The following is a 19,469-nucleotide window of genomic DNA, read 5'->3' as shown; positions in this document are numbered from 1 at the left end:
CCCCTGTCCTCCGCCTGGCTCAGGTGGCCTGTCCCATCCCCAGCAGCCAGCTCACATCTAGGGCTGGGTATTGTGGGGACCCTCTGTGCCTGTTTAACTCAGTTCTGTCGGTCAAGGGGTGCTCGGGGCATATCTGAGCCTTGGAGGCTCCCCTTCCGTCCCACTGGTCTCTCCGTTGGAGAGGGGAGACCCAGCGAACGAGTGCCAGTCTTCCTTTGCCACTCCCTCCCCGCAGAACTGACCCTGCACTGTTTTGCTTTTTCATCATTCTTTTTTCCTTTTCTCCTACCAGATTTTTGGCATCTTTGTCTTTTGAAGAGGGTGATGTTCTGTCGGAGTTCGGCAGGTGCTCTGGTTGGCTAAGTAGGTCCATAGATGTGAGTTTTGGTGTATTTGTGGGAGAGGGTGAGCTACAAGTGTCCTTATACTCTTCCATCTTGCTTCTCCTTGTTTTAGCTCTTATAGTTAGTCTTTGATTCATCTTGAGTTAATTTTTATATATGTTGTTAGGTAGAGATCCAACTTCATTCTTCTACATGTGACTATGCAGTTGTCCCAGCACAATTTGTTGAATAGACTGTTCTCTGCCAATGAATGGTCTTGGCATTCTTGTCAAAAGCAATTGGGCAAAGATATACAGGCTTATTTTGGACTCTCAGTTGTCCGAAATTCCATTGTCTGTATGTCTGTCCTTATACCAGTACCACACTGTTTTGATTACTGTAGCCTTGTAGTAAGTATTGAAATTGGGAGGTGTGAACACTCTGACTAAATTATTTTTCTAAATTATTTGCCAGTCCATTGCCCTCTAGGGTCCACATAAATCTGAGAAACTGCTTTCTCCATTTGATAAATAAAGCCATTAGAATTTAGATAGAATTTATAGATCACTTTAGGTAATATTGCCATCTTAGTAATATAAATTCTTACAATCTAAGAGCATGGGATGTCTTTTCATTTATTGAGGCCTTCCTTAATTTATTCATAGTTTTAGCAGTGTTTTATAGCTTTCAATGAACAACTCTTTCACTTCCTTGATTAAATGTTTTACTAGCTATTTTATTCTTTTGGATGCTATTGTAAATGAAATCGTTTTTCTAATTTCATTTTTGGGTTATTCCTGCTTATGTCTAGAAATGTAGTTGATTTTGGTGTGTTACTCATGTATCCTGCAACTAAACCCTGCTGAATTTGTTCATTAGCTCTGTTGGCTTCTTTTGTACATAATTTAGTTAGTCCATAAAAGTTTTTAAATCTTTGGGGAAAGTAGTATATATAATTTCAGAGATTTAATATTAATTTAACTATCCATAAAGCAATATATTTCAAATAATCCTTCATTACTGTTATAATCAGAAAAAAAATGCTTGTTTAATTTAATTGTCATAATTTAATTGTGTTTCATTTAATGTTATAATTCTTAGTAACCAGCAAAGAACCATGTACATAATAATTTTGTAATTATTTCTTAATTCAGGCTGTATTTACACAGGCTAAATACCCCTAGTTTTAATCATTTTATGAAGCTTAATTTAAGAATTAGTTAGACCGTATCTCCTCTCAAACTATACGGATGCCTGTTCTTGTGTATGCAAGCCTGACATGTGGGGAGAATCTGCACACAAAATTTAAAAGGAAACCAGTCTATAAATCCTGTATGCTGTAATGAAGTTACAATAATAAAAATGGAAAAATGATGCCTAAGCACAAGGCAACAGGGGTGATACCTGCATTTTAGAGCTTAAGTCTATAGGTAGGGAGACAAAGAGGAAGAAAGAGGTGAACAGTCTCTGTGGAGTGTTCCTGCGGATGAGGCGAGGGAGGGTAACTTTGAGAAGAGGGAGTAGATATGACTAAGACACTGTTGGATACAAGCATAAAGAACAGCAAGGGCAAGAAAACACAATTTCTCTGCCTCTCACCATGCCGTCATACATGCCATCATAGAAAATCAGTGGATATTGAACCATGAATCAACAGTAAAGCCAAGTTAGTTAAAGTGATCTTTCAGCCAGTTGGTTCTAAATTATCTATGTATCCTGATGTCTAATTGTTTTTCAGGAACCCCAACAACTTAATTTCAGTTGTGTGTTTATTATAGATGGGGGAGTTCTAGAATGTCCTCTGATATTTTTCAGTAAAACCAAATTGTGTCCCATAATAGGTATGGTGATTGAATTCACTAATTTCAAAGTAGGGTTGCAAAGAGAGCAGAACCCTCACTGGTAACATGTAGGAGAAATAGGCCAGATCTAGAAGAAAGCCACGGCCTTTCCCGTATCTATTTCTTTTAGGTAGAAGAATAGTTGTTTGAAGGAACCCAATTCCTGAGACATAGTCCCTGTATCGAAGCCTCCAGCTTTGTTCTTTTTCAAGATTGTTCTGGCTGTTTGGGGTCTTTAGTGCTTCTGTATGAATTTTAGAATTATTTTTTCTGTTTCTATAAAAATGCCATTGGAATTTTGATAGGGATTGCATTGAATCTGTAGATCACTTTGAATAGTATGGACATTCTAACAATATTGTATTCCAGTCCATGAATGTGGGATTTTTTTATATTTGTGTCTTCTTCAGTTTCTTTCAGCACTATTTTATAGTTTTCAGTATACAAGTACTTTATTTGCTTAGTTAAGTTTATTTCTAAATATTTTATTCTTTTTGATCCTATTGTAAATTATACTGTTTTCCAAATTTCCTTTTCACATAGTTTATTTGTGCAGTTGATTTTTGTATATTGATTTTGTATCTTGCACCTTCATTGATTTTTGTTTAGTGGTTAAAACAGTTTTTGTGGATCATTAGGGTTTTCTATATATAAGATCCTGTAATTTGTAAATAGGGATAGTTTTACTTCTTTCTTTCCAATTTTGAATGCCTTTTATTTCTTTTTCTTGCCTAATTGCTCTGGCTAGTGACAGCCACATCTTAAGAAACATAGCAAGTAAGACAGCTAAGCCTATGTTCACCATTATAAAGATGAAATTAAAAATGTATTTACTCTTTTATTTATAACAAACTTACTCTCAGAAATAGTACGAACATTATTAGGTAGTCTAGCTTCTAAAGAATAATTCGAGGTGAGTGAATTTTATGATTTGAGCCTGTTGATGAATAGTTTATTGTAATGTTCAAGCTAGCCGACTTCTACAAATACCTGCAATTTAAACAGTTTTTGTGTAAGTCTGTGACATTTTCTTTGGATGAAAGACAACACAGTTCTTTAACTTAAAAAATAAGAGTATTAAAATAAAGCATTTCGGTTACAATCAGTCAAGATATTAATTCAGAAAGATTTTCCTTAATATCACATATCCCATGGCAAATGCTATGTCCATTTTCTTAGTAATCTTCTCTTATTACTACTCTATCTCCAGTATCAGTTTTTGACCTTTCCAGATATAAGTAATTGGATTTTCAGCAGCATAGGAGAAACATCATAATGTCACAGAGTGTAATATCAAACTTCTGATATACCTATCAATGAATCCTGGGAAATGTGAGTTATCTCCTGACAAAATGATACTCTTAAAAAAATGTGGCTGCATTTTTTTCAGTTATGTTCTGAATAGAATAGATCATAGTTTCTGGAATGTCAGTTTCTTGGATATCTATGTTAAAGAGATTTAAGAGTATTTCTGGAAAAGCAAATCTCTCATTGGCCTCATGACTTATTTATTTCCCAAGTTTGTATTTCTTTTTTCCTTAGGATCAAATCTCCTCTGTCACTGTCTCAGAAATTAGTAAAGTATTACTTCTTTCCAGATGTCTTTTGTTATGGAGCGAATTATGTCCTAAATATCATAGGCTGAAGCCTAATCCTTAGTATGATTTTATGATCTTTAAGAAGATAATTAAGGTTACATGAAGTCATAAGGGTGGGACCCTAATCCAATAGGACTGATATCCTCATGAAAAGAGGAAGAGATATCTACACAGGCATAGAGAACAGGCCATATGAGGAAACAACAAGAAGGGGGCTGTCTGCAAGCCGGGAAGAAAAGTCTCACCAGAAACCAACCCTGCAGATACCTTGATCTTAGACTTTCAGGCTCTAGAATTTAAGAAAATAGGTTTCTACTGTTTAAGCCATCTAGTTTCTAGTATTCTTCTATGGCAGACCTAGCAGACTAAGACAGATTTTGAGACAGATTGAGAAGGACATTTATTATAAGGAATTGGCTCATGTGATTATGGAGCCTGGAGAATCTAAAATCTTCACTGTGGAAGGGCAGGCTGGAGACCCAGGAGAGCAAGTGGTGCAGATTTAGTCTGAAGGCAGTCTGATGAAAAATTTCCTCTTCCTCAGGGAGGCCAGTCTTTTTCTTCTATTTAGGCCTTCAACTGGTAGGATGATACCCACCTACATTATTGAAGGCAATCTGCTTACTTATAGTTCACTGATTTGAATATTAATATCATCAAGAATACACTCCAAGTTGACACATAAAATTAATCATTAACACCTTGTATAGGTATTTTTCAAATTGTGCTTAAACAATATAGTCTAAAATTACTGCATTGCTTTCTCCTTCTGATTTTACAATATCTCCTTTTAATTTTGAAATGTTACTTCTATAAAAATCCTAGGACATACTATATGCATCTTTCACTTGGTTAATCATGTGTTTCATCATAATATGTAGTTGCCTGAGGGAAATGATCTTTCAGTGATTGGTTAAGAGTTTTCCTCCTACATTTATTTGAATAGTTTTAGTTTTTTCCTTTTATAAAAATGAACAACATGGAGGGAGGTAGCTCAGTGGTAGAGCATGTGCTTAGTATGCGCAAGGTCCTGGATTCAATCCTCAGTACCTTCATTCAAGAAAATGAATGATACCTATAAAAGAACATTCATTGAATAAAAATACAGCGTAATTCAGATGTTATGTCAGAAAAACCTACATGCAAGGAGAGCCCCAGCATTTAACCTCAGTACTATTTGGAATTGGAAGTTTCCAAATAGGATTTCATTCATTGTAAAATGATACAGAGTTCAAATATAGTTCAGTGATAATGATATCAGTATCTAAAAAAAAATCAGTTCTGATACATAACTTAATAACATTTATTTTTGAAAATGATCATTCACATTTACCAAAAAGCCCTTCTGACAAGGAGGAATGTAAGAGTCAAGACTGATGTTTTATTTCATCTATCTGGTTAGCCATAACAATATCAATATGTGCTGTTTTTTTTTTAACCTGAACTGACAGTTATGAATAATCAAGCTATTTCATATCTGTAATAGATTTTAGTATCATGGGATCTGTCATCCTGAACTTAGGTCATTTATAGCCTTAGTTGCTTTTTATCTACTTTATTCCTGCTGTATCTGTGTGCCAATAGCCATGCCTACAAGTTTTTTTTCTGAGAGAGAGCATCTCTTTCTTAATTACCTTTAACTTATGATTATCAGTCTTACCTTGGAGAACCGTTCTCTTATTTTCTTTACCTTCTGCCATTTTGTCCAACTGAAAGGATTTATTCAGTGCCACTTAGTAATTCAAAGATTTTAATAAAAAGTCTGTCTTAGCTCAGAATACTACAATGAAATATTACATACTTAGTTTATTAACAACAGAAATTTATCTCTCACAGTTATGAAAGCTGAAAGTTTGAGATAAGGGTGCCAGCCTGATAGGGTTTCTGCTAAGAGCACTCTTCGAAGTTTGCAGATGGCTGAATTCTCACTGTATCTTCTCATGGTAGAAAAAGAATTAGATATCTCTTTGGTCTCTTCTTATAAGGACACTAATCTCACTCAAGAGGGCTCCATCGTATAGATAGATAGATAGATAGATAGATAGATAGATAGATAGATAGATAGATAGATATGTTCATGTATAACTGAAAAATTGTGCTCTACACTGGAATTTGATACGACATATAAAAATGATTATAAATCAATAAAAAATGTTAAAAAAAAAAAAAAAGGAAAGAAAAGAGGGCTCCATCCACTTCATGAACTAATTACCTCCCAAAGGCCCACCTCCAAATATTATCTGATTGGAGAATAGATTTCAACATGTGAATTTGTGTGTGGGGAGGTGGACAAAAGCCTTCTGTTCATTACAAAAGTGAACACAACTCTTGGTATGTCTTCTGACCGCAGTATAAGTTTTAACTGACTTTTATTGCTTCAAAGGCCTCCTCAGTTTTTCTCAATTTATCACAAATGAGAAACACCTGTGTTTTTTATCTTGGAAAATGTTGGACTATTTGGAGTACTTGGTTTTCTTTTATTCCTGAAAACTGGCCGGTTCATTTCTTAGCTCATCTCTTTCTTGTATCACCTTATTTGTGTGCAACCATGGCACAGTAATAGTATTGCTTCCTAATCTCTTTTATCTAAAACCACAAACTAAATAGTACATTATGTGCCTTCCCAATAATGTGCCTTTATTACCTAATGTTTTGTACAGAATAATGTGGATTGTCATCTTCCCAGACACCTATAGAAATGTCCTTGGTACTTGCTGCCCAGCACCAGAGTCAAAGACATTTAGGATTTTTTCATTGAAACCCCATTTCTGGCACCAGTTTCTGTATCAATCAATATAGCTAAGTTATACTGTGATAACCAGTGATCCAAATATCTAAGTGATCTACCAAAACAATTATTTTTTATCATGTTATATATCCATTTGGGGTCAACTGCATGTATTCTTCACTCCAGGACCCAAGCTGATAGACCTGACCCACTTATGGGGCATGCTGATCTCACAGCAGACAAATAAGAGAGAGGGTAATAGATAAGACTACAGCCCTTCAGCTTTTGTTTAGAAGTAGCACAGTTCCCTTCATTTCAAATTCAACAGTACAAAGCAAATCACATTCCAAAACTGATGTAACTAGGGCAAGAATGTATTATCCTCTAATAGAGAAGTGCTCCTTGGGATGGACTCAGTTGCGAGCAAAAGCAAAACTTTTGGAAGATAACACAATATTCCACATATTTTTTTTTAATTGAAGTATAGTCAGTTTACAACGTTGTGTCAATTTCTGGTGTAAAGCATGATAGTTCAGTCATATATATTTTTTTAAATAATAATAATACCTAACGCTTGCTGATCATTCACTGTGAGCTAAGTATTGTTCTGAGTACTTTATCTGTAGTTAGTTCATTTTTACACCATTATATAGGAAATAGTACTACCCCCATTTTACAGATGAAGGAATTTAGGCCCAAAGAATTGAAAGATTATTTATGTGAAAAGTCACATAATTTGCCACACTTATATTTGAACAAGTATTCCTAGTGCCAGACTCTGGACTCAGTCATTACAGGATATTGGTCCTCTTTAAGCTGTTTATGTAAGTCATATACACATGTTCATAGATATATTTTTATATAATTTTATAATAAAATAATTATAATTTTATAAATCTTTTGTCAAGTGTATTTTTCCTTATACTGTGACTTTTCGTGTTTTTACTTGTAGTCCAAAGATGGCTTATCTAACCGCAGAAATTGTTTAGAAAATGTTTGCCAAATTATCTTATTTGTAAATAAGTATGTCCCACTGACCTGACAGTAGAGAATTCCATAATGTGTTGTAAATCTGAAATAGGTGGTTTTATTTATCCATTTATCCATTTTTGTCATCATAAATAAAGAACTGGATATGACCGGGGGAAAAGAAAAGTTTCAAATATTTCAAACAATGTTTTCGTGCCCAACTTCTGTTGTATGATTTCTCAGAAGACATCAAGCTATGGCTCTTACAGTCTTTAAACGTGAGGTTCTTGGAGTGATATGAAAAGCAAATGATTAAGACATCCCTACATAGCAACATTTGTGGGATATTTAGAAGAAGTTTTAGTAAGGAATGGAGATATAGTGTATTTTAACATCATCTTTTGACTGGTTAGCAAAATTTTGGTTAAATTTTGTGCCAAGTGGTATTCGTAAGTCCAGGTCTCTTGACGACTAATTCCTACTAAGAGATCCAGCTAGTCAAAATGTTAGTGACCTGTGGTATTGTACATTCTTACATGAGTTTCTAAATAGCTGCATATATTTAAATTGAATAGTGTGTGTGTGTGTGTGTGTGTATGTATGTGTGTGTAGAGGAAACACTGCTGATTTATTCAGAAAAGTGCAAGTATTCTTATTTAGAACAGACATATGGGTTGAGTGGCTGCCAGTGAGATCCTGCACTAATTTCTCATTCATAAATTACAGTCGGTTTAATGGAATCACATAAATTGAATAAACTGAAGGGCTTTTTAAATTATAATTAAATCACATTTTGTGAAGATATTCACATATTCTATAAGTTTTACAGCTCTTTAGGGGTGCAAACCTCAGGATATATGTTAATTATGCTACCTGTTCTAAAGTGGCTATTTCAAGAAGAATGAGCTGAAAATAAACTATGACTACCAAGAAAACACATTATCTTAAAAAACTGTAATTGTAGTTAACTTACAATATTATATGAGTTTTAGGTGTACAGCATAGTGATTCTGAATGCCATGGCTAGAAATCCCAAAACTGTGTTAAAGAGAAATGGATAGAGTGGGCATCCTTGTCTTATTCCTGATCTTAGAGGAAAAGCTTTCAGCTTTTTACTATTGAATATGATGTTAGCTGTGGGTTTGTCATATATGGCCTTTATTATGTTATATTATGTTCTCTTTATAGCAACTTTGTTTGGAGTTTTTATCATGAATGGATGTTGAATTTTGTCAAATGATTTTTCTGCATTTATTGAGATGATTGTGTGATTTTTATCCTTCATTTTGTTAATGTGATGTATCACACTGACTGTCTCATGGATATTGAACTGTCCTTGATAAATCCCACTTGATCATGGTGGATGACCCTTTTTATATATTGTTGAATTTAGTTTGCTGATATTTTGTTGAGGATTTTTGCATCTGTATTCATCAGAGATAATGACCTGTATTTTACTTTTGTGTGTGATATGTTTGTCTGGTTTTGGTTTAAGGTGATCCTGGTCTCATAGAATGAAGATGGGAATGTTGCCTCCTCTTCAATTTTTTGGAATAGTTTGAAAAGGATGGGTATTATCTCTTCTTTACATGTTTGGTAGAAATTCCCTGTGAAGCTGTCTGGTCTTGGACTTTTGTTTGTTGGGAGTTTTTGTTTGTTTGTTTGTTTTTAATTACTGATTCAGTTTCAGTACTAGTAATCTGTTCAGGTTATCTGTTTCTTCCTGATTCTGTATTGGAAGATCGTATGTTTCTAGGAATTTATCCGTTTTTTCTGGGTCCCCTGCTAGGGGTACAGATCCTGACTGGATTGCTTCTCCTCCCTTCCTACCAGACTCCATGTGTTTCTTTACAGCCTTTGTTGTAGAAGAGCCAGTCTTCAGGTCATTCTCAGTGAGAGTTGCTCTGTATATAGTTGTAGTTTTGGTATGTTTGTGAGGAGAGATGAGCTCAGACTACTCCTCCACTTTGATTCCACCCTTAGAAATATTTGAGATGAGTATATTTAATCTAGAATTACACTAAAATTCATGCCAATGTGGCTACATTTTTATAGTGATAACAATAATCATATTTTATATTACCTTAGAAAGTTTTCCATCACAAAAATCCTAGTTTTATCATGATCTATGCATAGGACTTTTCCTAATGGTTTTAGCCATTTTAGGTTATAGAAATATGTTCTGCATGTTGCTTAATGATAGATATTTTTTTTCTTTTTTCTCTCTCCATAGCAGAATTGTTTTACTGTTTTGACTTCTGCTGTATTTAACTTACTTTAGACATTTTTTGTTTATATTTTATCTATTTGTACTTTCAAATTAGATCTTACTTTAATGAAATAGAGAACACATAAAAAAGATTGATGCTTAAAAGGCAGTAAATAGGGAGAATAGGTCATACCTCAAGCCACTTCATACAGACTCTCTTAATACTCGTAAACATTGAAAAACACAAGTGTTTAGTAGTCATACTGAAGATTCAGATTCACCTAAGAGGCATATAATTTTAGACAAGATGCTTAACATCTGTAGAGGTCTACCTAATTTGGCAGGAAGAATAAGTGGGAGAATGTATAAATATATATAGCATGATACCTAGAGCATATTAAGTTTACAGAAAAAGTTAGTTTCATTTCCTGGACTTGCTTGTCTAATGCTCTGATTTTCAAAATAAAAACACTTTTTGAATGAAATGAAATCTTATGTGAATTCCTATGTACAGAACAGATATGATCACATGTGCCTTGGTCAAAGTGTCAGTGAGAGCAGAGAACCTATTAGTTCGTTTATCACTGCCCCTTCCTATTGCAATCTCCCTGGATCGTACATTGGACTACCATGGAGCTAAATTAATCAATTTATAGAATATTCAGTTACATTTCAAAAGAGCAGTAGAATTTTGGAGGTACTATTTACTTTTATCCAACAGATGTTCTTTCATATCACTAGCTTGGTAATTTTGTTCAGTCATATGGCTTTTAAACTATGTGGTAACCATTTATGAATTTATGTCTTCAGTTCAGACCATCCTCATAAATTCTGCCATATATATACATATAACTGTCTTTTCACATTTATAATTGGATTCCAATATATACCTTAAGATTATCCGAAACTTCCCTTTTTTATCTGATATGTTGCAAGGGGGGTAGTTTGGATTTCCCCACAAACAGAAACTGAAACAAGAATTTATGACACAGGAACTACATTTGAGAGGTGACCACAGCAGAGAAGGAGTGAAAATATTGAGTCAGGGCAGGAGGAAGAGTCAGTGTAAGAGTGTTTGTCATCCAAGTCCCTGTTGTGCACAGTGGGGCTCGTTTCTACTAGGATCTTCTGGGAAGCAATCACAATGCCTTCAGAAATTTTCCACCTGAAGGATGGGATGCTGAAGCATTTATATACTGGCTACTTCTCCCCATTATCAAGAGTAGCCCCAGAAGTATTCACTCCTCAACCATTTCTGCATTTACAAACTAAGTGGGCTTCTATAGTTCCAGAGAAGACCCTAGGGCAGAAACAAAAAGACACAGTATTCACTGTTGAGGAGGAAAGGTTTAATTGTATGGTATCATCAGCCACACCTGAATCAGAGGTTAGCCAAAGGGCCTTGATATGAGATATTGGAAACATTTGCTACAATTTCCACCGTGTTCTTCTCAGATCCACGTGCCCCCTGCATTAAATCCACCCTGCCACTGAGTTTTGAAGGTGGTGGCTGGATAGCCTCTCTGCACCACCAGCACTGAAGTCAAATGATAGCTAACTGACATCCACCAAATGAGTCATCCTGCCTACCTAGTTTTTGATTGCTAATTCTATGGTGGATATTCTTTGGTGGGCACTGACATTAAGACACAAATATCTACATGCTTTGTATAATTGGAGTAAGAGTAAAATCTGATTGATTTGTACATCAGTCAGAGTAAGGGTACTGGAAGAAGGGTTCATGGAAGGGGTGATACTTAGAATGGACCTATTAGGTAGAGCTAGAGGAAAGATAATCTCTAGGGCATGTGTTGAGCTTGAAAAAGAATGAAAATTTTGACATTGGCAGAAAATATTTGAGGCTGAGTGAAGGGACAGATCTTAGATAAAGAAGAAGGAAATCAACTGTGACAATACGCCAGCCATAAAAATAAATGCAAGTATGAAAAATTAATTTGTCCTATTTTTCATTTTAATCTTTAATATAATAGTATATTCAAATACTATATATATGTATATGTATAACCAAATCTTTTAGTTTCTGGTCTATTTCTCCAGAAATTTTTCATGTAAATAAAATAAGCACAAATAATTATTCTTATTTCCTCTTCCTTTTACACAAAAAGACTGCTAGACATAGTCTCACACCTAATCTATTTTTTACTTAACAGTTTCTTGGAGAACTTTTTATATCCCTTCCTTCTCCAACTCTTGAATATAGTCAATAATGTTTTCTTTCTTAGTGTTTACCTTTATAGTATCAAATGTGCTTATATATCTTCAACATGATTTGTCAGCTTTAGAGGATATTCTTTGACTCCCTGAAACTCAACAAATTTACCTACAGCCTTTTCCTCCCCTATCTTTTCCAATTTTTTTTTTTAATCTTTTGGTCAATGTGTTGGCATAACACATTTATAGTCTTTTTTGTCACACTAATCTCCTGGATCTTAGTTCTACAGTTAAATATATTTAATGCTCATCTCAGCTCTATGCCTTATTTTTGCAATTATTTCTTAGTTAGCTGAAATGCACTCTTCTAGAAAAAGTATTTTCTGCGTTCTTGAATTTTAAAAACTGTAGTATTTTTGCTTGAGCCAGCTTGGCTGGATATAAAATCCTTGCATCATAATTATCTTACTTCTTTATTTTGTGGAGGGGTTTACTCTAATATAATCTCCATTTTTCTCCACAGCAGGATAGTTTTCCCTCTTAGCTGACCTTTTTGCTTAGTTGCCCAGCATTTTTTATTATTATGCTCTTAGTCTGTTTCCTCTGGTTCACAGTGTGCCTTTTCACTTTGTAAATTCAAGTTCTTTTCTATTTCAGTAAAGTTTTCAAATTTGAACCTTCAGGTATGTGTTTTATTCAAAGAATGAGGCAAGGTACATTCTCGGTCTTCTTTGCTTATTTTCTGTGTCTACTATATCCCCCCTAATCTTTTGTGGCTTTTTATTTGCATTTTTTAAAATTCATTGTTCTCATTTCCATTCTCTGTGGCCCTTACAATGTTTTCAATTGTGTGTTCTTCCTCAGCCTCCTTGGAATAGCATCACTATTTCTATTCTGATTATGTGTTGTTCTACTTTTTTCTTGAATTCCACCACTTACTTCCTCATATTTCGACTAATCCTGTTGACTTCATGTCTTTTCCTTCAGTTGTTCCAATTTTAACTTTTTTTTTAGAGGAAATTATGTCATTTTAATTTTGAGTCAGAAAATGTAATATTTTCATCTCCATAGCAACCTTTCCTGGCAAGTGTCCCTCATTTACTGGTAAATTTTGGAATATGCTGAACCTCTCTGACATTCTTCTCTGTACTTCCTGTTGCATATTTTCATCTGATCTCAATTGTTTTAGAAGCCCTTTTATGTACTTTGGAGTCTGTAGAAAATATATATGTGTGTGTAGGTATATATGTATACATATATACATACATGTACACTTAGTTTTGTTGGAAATGTAGTTTGCAGGTCTTCTTGTATTTTCCTGTTAATTTTTATAGATTGCACAAGAAGAAAATGCCTTACAAAGCCATGTTCTTGCTGCATGTCCCAAATTTTTTATTTCTCTCCTATTGTTTCTGTATTCTGGTATGAAAATGAGGCCCTCCCACTGAGTTCATTAGAATGGTAATTAGATCATAAATTTAAATGCAGTATCATGAAAAACTACTATTATCATGAATAGTCTATTTCATTATTTTCGTGTGGGAGACTGCCTATGTATAGATTTTAACTACTGTTTTTTGTATTATGAACATAATACCTACGCTGAGGACTAATAGAACAATATACACATCTTAAAAGTTCAAATGTTTAGCATATTTTTCTTAATGAAAATGATAGAAATGATTAATTGCTTATTCTGATTTACAAAGCAGTCCAGAGGACCAAAATAGCCAATTTCATTGTTTCAATAATTGTTTACACTGATGAAGCCTATGTATGAGTTCCAGTTGTTGACCATATGTGCAGTGATCTTTATAAACAAATTATTCTTCTTCACAACTACTTACAAATATGTGTAACTTACGCAACCAAGGCCTTTTTTGTCAGAGGTGCTATCAAAACCAGTTATCCTCAGTGTTTTTGTAAAAAAAAAAAAAAAAAAAAAAATCAGATTGTGCCAGTAAGTACAGGAGAGACAAAAGCCATGAAATTTGTTGTATCATGGAACTCCTGACTTGTTTGTGCACAATAGTCATCTGCTACATGATTGGTATACCAGTCAACCACAGAGACATTATTTTTTAATTAGCAAGCGATCCAACTACTGGAGTTGGAAAAATATTTGGTAGATCCAAGTATAAGACTGCACAAAGTTCAACAAGAAAAAGAAAGGGATTCAATGATTACATAAATGATCACTTTCTCCCTCAATTTTGCATTGTCTTGCACCTGCCTTAATGTCGATATTCTTCTTACACATGGACTTAGTTTAAATTTAAATGAATTAAACAAGGGGACCAAGAAATTACATACTTTTGTTTCCTTAGTCTCTCTTTATTTAGTGAGAAAATAGATACTAAAAAAGATGCTTAAAGAGGACCTTTAACGAAAAAGCAGATAGCAGATGTCATACATTTTCAAAAGCTGCATCATTTATTTCAATTGACTTCATTTAATTAATTTAACTTTCCCAAGATAAAAACTGCTAAATATCCTGATATAAAGTGAAAAATCACATATAAGAAAGAGGTAAATTACACTAAATGACATTGGAATGTGGTAGAGTGTGAAGTTCTCATTTAAGAAGGCTGGGAGATAAATAATGAACAAACATGGATAAATTATTGCAAAAAATGCATGTTCATGAAGGAGGTTTTCCTGGAGAAAAAAATTTTAACTAGTCTTAAACATAGGACACATGACTATGCTAGTTTGTGGTTTTCTTAATGTACTTTACATTGTATGAAGTTGTGTATAGCATATCTGTATTCTTCAGCCATAATTATTTCATTACTGTTAAGTTTTGAGGAATGAGCTTAAAAAGGAGACCTTTTCTCCTCCTCAGGCAAACAAATACATCATAAAAAAAGAATTCGTAGCAATATTTAATCCATCATAAGCCTGTTCACATTTGGAAAAAAATGAAACGAAAACAAATACATCATAGATAAACATCTAATTATTCCACATCTCAAAGAAGTGGAGGCAGAGCACTGGAGACAGAAAATTTTTTATTTTTATATGAAAGACATGAAGCTAGGAACCTTGCATATAGTATCTCCTTACATTAACAATGTATAAAGTGTAAAATTGTATCTGCCATGTAGCCCCAGATTTATGATCCTTCAACTTCCATGTAAAATACATATAAAATTATAAAGAAAAAGATATAAATTTGCTAGATGAAATAAGCTAGATCAGAAAGTAAAATCCTGTAATGTCTCACTTATATGTAGAATCTCAAAAAGTTGAATTTGTAGAAGTAGAGAGTAGAATGGTGGTTACCAAGGGTGGGAAGGTGGGGGAAATTGGGAGATCATAGTCAAAGAGTACAAAGTTACAGTTATGTAGGATGCAGAAATTCTGGAGGTCTAATGTACATCATGGTTATTATATGTAGTTAGTAATATTATATTGTATACTGGAAATTTGCTTAAAGAGTAGATCTCAGGTGCACTTGCCACACACACACACACACACACACACACACAAATTAATAAATACCAACATGATGAATGCCGGGACCTGGTTAACATATCCACTGTCAGGCACATTGAACCAGGATAAGAACAATGCATCCTGATCTTATGGCAGGCATATCTGGATATTTTTCTTATGCAGTAGAGTCCCATGGAAGATAGGAAGACATTCTCTCTCTAACACAGCCTGCCCCCAGCTGATTATAAGGCCTAGGGGATCCTTCCTATTACCAGCTAGTGCTACTTTTTGAGGCCAGGATCCTGGTTCCTTCTGTCTATAATCCCTGTCTCCAGAGTCTTCTATCTTCTTTTTGCATTCATACAGAAATAGCAACTCCAAGCAAACAGCTGGACATGAAAAGAAAGGAAATGTCATGGCATTGTGTAGTGAGATAAGAAGAATATTCGTTGCCTGATTTCTGGGAATATTATCATTTTTTTCAAAAATTCAGAGAACTGCAGAACCAGGTGTGGGGAAAGGAGAAAATAATATGTCTATATGGCTGCTCTCTCTGGCAAAAAACTGAAATTAAATTGACAACTATGAATATTAGCCTGCTCTTATGTTGATCTGAGGTCTTCCTTCAACCATGGCAAAATTGCTACCACTTCTACAGTGCTTAGAATATGCCAGATATCCTAAACCCTTTATGTAAATTAACTTGTTTAATTTTCCTAGAAACCTTATGAGGGAGTTACAGTCATTGTATTACCCAAACTTTACAGATGGAAACTGAAGCATAGAAAAGTAAGGTTCACAGAACTAGTAAGTGATAAAATTTGGATTTGAACCCAGGCAGCCTGGATCCAGTGTCTGGATTGTTCATCATGAAGTAATACAGAAAGAGAGTAGGACCCAGGTGGGTTCTGCACCAGACCTACCTCAGAGATTCACCACTTCAAATTTTATAAAGAAATAAAACATCATTGGAATCAATGAAAAAATGACAGAACGTGAGAAATTAAATATCATTCTAATAAAACAAAGGAATAGCCACCTCTGAAAATTGTCTCATGTGAAATCCAGAAGACAATGTTAAGAATTTATATGAAATCATTAATGCTGTATCAGGAGAGAGAAGAAAACCTGAAATCACTAAGTGGAGATAAAAGGAGAAAAGAGAAAAAACAGTAGGATGGGGTAAAAATAATGGCAGGAGATTAGAAAGAATTTTAAGAAAATGTAGCTTGATACCAAATTTAAAATCCACGATATACATATACTGGTACTGTATGCAATTTAACCAATAATGTGTAAGATAAACTTGTGTGAGTTTGGAAAAGAGTTGAGTTGAAAATTGATACTCCTGGAGAAGATATTAGACTAAGTAGAAAAGAAGCAATAATCAACAATACATAGTAGAGATTATTTTATGACACGGAAAAAAAATACCTGATGGATACTGAAAGAGCTCTTCATGTTCCATGGAAAATAAATTAAAATATATTTATCTTAGATTCTTAAAGGTAAAATATTTCTGCCTCTTTTGTGAGCTCAGATAGTTAAGTACTAAGGGGAATTATCAATTTCTCATCGATTTGCTGGAACTCATTGCTAAAAGCATATGGGCCCTGAACACAGGGCCAGAATGATGGTAGTTCCTTGACAATGTTTTCATTTTGTTTTATGGTTTGGGCAGCCTATTACTTCCTTCTTCGATGTTGATCATTTATATGTCCTAGAGAAACATAAAGGCAATCTAAATTTTCAAAGTTTACAGCTTAGTTATATATTTTATTATTTTTAAAAAAACATTCTTCCATATTTGTGGTCATGTACCCTTTCTCATTCCTAAGGTTGTTTATGCCTGTAGTTCTGTCTTTTCATCTCACAGCTATTCCAGAGGCTTGTTATGTGTCATAGATCTTTTCAGAGAACCAGCTTTTAAGTACAATTAGCAATTCTGCTGCATTTCTGTTTTCTTTTCTTTTAGCTTCTGCTCTTTTTATTATTTCCTCATGGGTTTCTTAAGCTTGGCTTTTGTGGGGTGGAGTGCTCTTACTAATTTCTTGCATTGAATATTTAATTTGTTCTCATTCTTTCTTGATTAATACTAAGAACATTTAAGGCTACAATTTTTTTTCCTCTTGAGCTGTATCCCTTAACTTGCAGTGCAGTTACAATATCTAACTAGTCTCAATGCAGTTGCATTGAGAAATGATATAGGACTTATTTAAGAAAGTGCTGTTAAATTTCCAAATGGGTAAATACTGTGGATGTTTGTTTTTCCTTTAACTCTTCCTGTTATTTCCTAGTTTATTGTACTGTGGATGGAGACTGTAGCTTGTACAATTTCTGTGCCTGGAAATTTTGAAAGATATGCTTTCTGGCCTAATATATAATCAATTTTTAGGTTTCTATGGGATTTGAAGAAGGTGTGTTTTCTTTAGGAGTCAAAATATAGGAAGCAATTAAATCAATTTTATTATTGGATTATTGATTTTCCTGTGTAATGGATATCCCTGGCTATAGCTGAGCAAAATTAGTTTCTAATTTTCTATTTTTTGATTTCTAGTATCTTTCTCAATCTTATTGAGCTGATCAAAGAAAGTATTCTAGACAAGCACGTTAAAAACTCAAACATCAAATTTAAGAACTTGTGTTTCGATTTAGAATCTGTGTTGTCTTAGACAAGTCACTTAATCATCTTGTTTCCTGGTCACTAAAATGGGGTTAAAGCAGATACATGTTAGTGTAGTTATAAACACTAAACGGTATGAAATGTAGGAAATACATTTAAAATAGTTTCAACCTCGAAATAGCAGCTATCTTTATGAGGTTAATTTGCTTCCTACATTACAGCTTTGAATTTGAGGATCTTATCTTACTAAGGGAGGTGGTATTTCCTTACAAACCAGTGAGTAACTAAACTGTTAGAAATGCATTGCAGTTCAAAAGTTAAAATGAGCATACTTGATCTTTTGATGGTTTTAAGAACTTACCTTTTTCACCTTCTACTTTATTTAACAATGGTTCATTTTTTTTTAAAAACATTGGTTGCCTACACTATGGCATTCTCCATTCTTTATACTAGAGTAGCAAATATAAATATACTGCCCTTCCACACCTACAAATGTCCTCTGTAACATATAGTCTATGGGAAATTAAATTCAAATCCATTTCATTTGGAGACTTTTACTATTCCTCTTGAGATAATTAGACATTCTTGGCAGTGGCAGAGGGATAGTGTTGACAGGGACATGGATTACAAAATTAAGAAAGAGATTTAGCTCTTTTGGAAATATTATGATTGCTTATTTCACGTTATTTTCCAAAAGTTTTTTCAGGACTTTTCTGTTGTTACTTATTAAGAAATGATAATCTAAGATTTTTTTTTTAATTTAATTTTGTGTGTGTGTGTGTGTATGGAAGAATTATCATGTACTGACTGTATACACTTCTATGCCTTGTTGTTCCAGGAGAAAACAGTCACTTTGAAAATACCATTTTGGAGATGTCATTAGGAACTCCTCTGACAATCAGATTCTTAAGACTCCTTCCTCTCTTTTTCTCTGTTACCTTTGTCCCAGAATGCAGCAGTTGAGTGAAATGCTATCCAACCCTTTCTGGGAGAAATATGGTATAACATTCCTTAATTTTCAGAACTATAGGCATAGAATTTTTTAGCCCTTCTGTCCAGATATGAACTTCTACTTCACTATGCTATTGTGATCTATTACCAGGAAGCAAGAGCCAGCTTTATAAATTTAAAAAGATTCCATTTTAACTTTGGAACTTGATATTTTAAAAGCTAAAAATGCCATCGAGTTTAAAGTAATAATCTCAATGCTTCTAAGTCTTGGTATGAAGCTTGACTTACAGAGAATGCTGACTTGTCAAATGACTTTCAAGCAAGCTTTGTATTCATTCAGTTCTCAGGTCTTAAAATCCAGCCACAAAGCATATGTGGGAATTCCTCCAAACTACTCCATGTTAAAAGAAAAATTATTTAATTCAGAGAATGTATGCCAAAAGTAATTTACATATCTAAGGAAATTTGATCAACAAATTATAGGAGAATGAAAGCCTTTTGAAAAATCAGATGACTACTGTGATGCTCTCTGAAAGTGACACTAAACATAGCATGTCTCCCTTTTAATGAATCATAATGGAAGAAGATGACTGGGGAAAGAAGACTCAGGAAGCAGC

The 19,469-nt window shown here is 34.0% G+C and overlaps 1 protein-coding gene and 1 pseudogene across 2 annotated transcripts in view; one reads left to right on the top strand and one right to left on the bottom strand.

Annotated features, from left to right (window-relative positions):
- Window positions 1-19,469, top strand: part of LOC123616494 (uncharacterized) — a 436,127-nt gene that overhangs the window by 365,005 nt on the left and 51,653 nt on the right. The gene's annotated exons all lie outside the window — the stretch shown is intronic.
- Window positions 4,491-5,168, bottom strand: LOC123616464 (actin-related protein 6 pseudogene; annotated as a pseudogene).

Source organism: Camelus bactrianus, chromosome 2 (genome assembly GCF_048773025.1).
Source record: "Camelus bactrianus isolate YW-2024 breed Bactrian camel chromosome 2, ASM4877302v1, whole genome shotgun sequence".
In the NCBI taxonomy this organism is placed as follows: Eukaryota; Metazoa; Chordata; class Mammalia; order Artiodactyla; family Camelidae; genus Camelus; species Camelus bactrianus.
Note: the sequence above shows the minus strand (reverse complement) of the source record. Positions and strands in the feature narration are given on the sequence as shown.